Below are 2,664 nucleotides of genomic sequence, written 5' to 3'. Positions count from 1 at the left end.
TTTCTTTGTATTGAGTTTAACTCACTTTTGGTTGTACCCAAGCATTGACTTGGAAATATATAGTCATTAGAGCATAAACTTATCTGTGCTTCTTTGGTTTTCAATTCATTTACAAATATCATATGTTATAAATTCAGGGTCTAGAATTCATGAATGTATCCATGCGAATGTCATCTTTTGTACTATTAAAGAATATCAATGAAACAATAATTATTTTGCAAGTTTATACTTTTCTATTGAATATAATGCTGTGAGTTGTTATTATTTTCAGGCATTACAAAACTAGTTCATACCAGTCACAGACTGATAAAGACAATTTTTAATGATCAAGACAATTTTTAATGATTAAGTGAATGTCACATTAGCATAAATATTGAGTTGACTAGCATCTAACTCACTTCTAATATTTAGTCTAATACCACAAGTCAATCTTAATCCATTTTTACGAAAGAATTATGACATAAGACAATTTACAATTTTGAGTGGACAAATTTTTAGGCTTTACAAAATAAGAAAAAAAATAATATATTAACAAATATAATTTACTACTATCATATGGTAAATTAAAATTACAAAATTTATAAAACGAAATATATTTTTATTTTATTGTAAATATAATTTTTGTAATTTTTTCTTTAATTTTTGCCAGTTTAAATTATGACATGTAATTTTTTTATTAAGAACTTATAACACACAATTAATGACATTATAATAAAAACATTCTCTTATGTGTAACTCTGATAAAAAGAATAAAATTTAATTGACTATAAATTATTTTTTACTACATATTTTGATTATTATTTTAATTTAGAAATTATTTTTTTATTATTATTATTCATTATGGGTAATATGTTAGTTATCATTGGTGGCAAATATTGGCATAATGTTATTATGTAATTGATTAAAACTTGGAATGAGCTCTCCTCTATATTTTCATCTCTTCATATCAATCTATATTCTTCTTGTAGCACTCAATTCAAATTCACATCAATAATCTGAACCGTCTACCTTATAAGTCTTACAATAAAAGTCGTTTATGCAAAAAAATCAATTTTATCAGACATATCTATAAGCACATAAACAAATTATATTTTGTTTTATAAAATAAATGACAAATATGATTGTGAATTTAAACATTCATTAAAATGCGATTTGTTTCCTTATTTATTGTTAACTGATAAAACTAATTTTTTTTATATGAATAACCATTATTGTTCGGCCTACGAAATAGACAATCCTAATTATCAATATGTGGGTTCACAAAAAGAGTTGTAGGTTCACAAAAAAGAGTACGAATAGATATGGAAACATATATGGAGAGAAGCTTATCTTTTTAAAATTTAGTAGACTTTGAATTGTATACAGGTGATCAATTCTAAACAGCAACAACATCATTTAGATAATCCAAAATGAATTGAAGCGCAATCTTTGTTAACAAATATCAAGTCCAACTATTTCGAGGTACACGATTCCTTACCATGGGGAAAGTGTATATAATCAAATCAAAACAGCCTCCCAAAACGAATAAATGCAGGATCATATATCCGCCGAGAGAGTATCTCTCAAAAAATTGTAACTTGTTTCCATCCAAATAGGAGTCCTTATCATTTTGAAAGGCCAAAGATTAAGGCCAAGATTTGTCAACATCAGTAAATTAGCCAAAAACGTTTTGCCAAAAAAAAATAATAAATTTGTATTTTCGAATTTGTTTTGGTACAACAAAAACAAAGGTCAATAAACAAATGTTTTTTCTTTTTAAAAATAATAAACAAATATTTTCTATTGCCAACAAAAAATGAGTTGACTAAGGTGGTGTTTGGTAAACATGTGGGGCTAAATAATTACAAAAGGACAAAAAAAAAGTCAAAAAATTAAAAAAACACCAAAAAAAAATCACTATTTCAAACCTAAAAAGCCAAAAAAACCAATCAAGAATACAGAACGAATAAGAAAGTCTCAGGCTAAAAAAGTCAAAAAAATTAAAAAAACTAACTAAAAAAGTCATTACCAAACGAAGGCTAAGTAAAAAGGTTTCCACTTTTTGGATGTGAAAGACATTTTTAAAATATTCTTACTAACTTCACCACTCTATCCCTACGGTTATTACTATTATCGTTGCCATTAGCCAATCATTATTGTCATTATCACTAATACTATTCCTATTGTCATTATCTCTACCACAACATTGCAACCATTGATGCCACCACCATGCTAGGACTTCCTCTGGTCCACTATCGCAATCACTTGCACATTGTTTTTTGCAATTAAATATAAAAAATTATTAATTTTTGATTCAAACAAAATGGAACATTATTAGAACATGCGAGTACATTTTAGAAATAACGGTTCAAAGTGAATTGGAGGATCCCCAAATTTTCATGAAATTAGAGGAGAGTCAAACTTCAAAAGTGTATTATCATGAGCTCATCTCTTTCAAGTAAACTTTTATTAACTAGTTTTAAACATTAAATTTCGTGTTACACTTTCATATCTATATGAGTACTTATATATTAGGCAAAATATCTTTTACAAATGAGTGAAACGAGATATTCATTAAGTGTAAATAGAATTATTCAACTTTCAATATTTAAATAATGCAGTTTTGGACCATAATGCCCTCATACCTATCCCTAAATGACTTGAAAAGTCCCGTGGGACAATGAC

The sequence above is a fragment of the Camellia sinensis genome, chromosome 9, assembly GCF_055761805.1.
Source record: "Camellia sinensis isolate YWXY chromosome 9, ASM5576180v1, whole genome shotgun sequence".
Taxonomy (NCBI): Eukaryota; Viridiplantae; Streptophyta; class Magnoliopsida; order Ericales; family Theaceae; genus Camellia; species Camellia sinensis.
The sequence above is the reverse complement of the archived record's forward strand: the minus strand, read 5'-3'. Positions refer to the sequence as shown.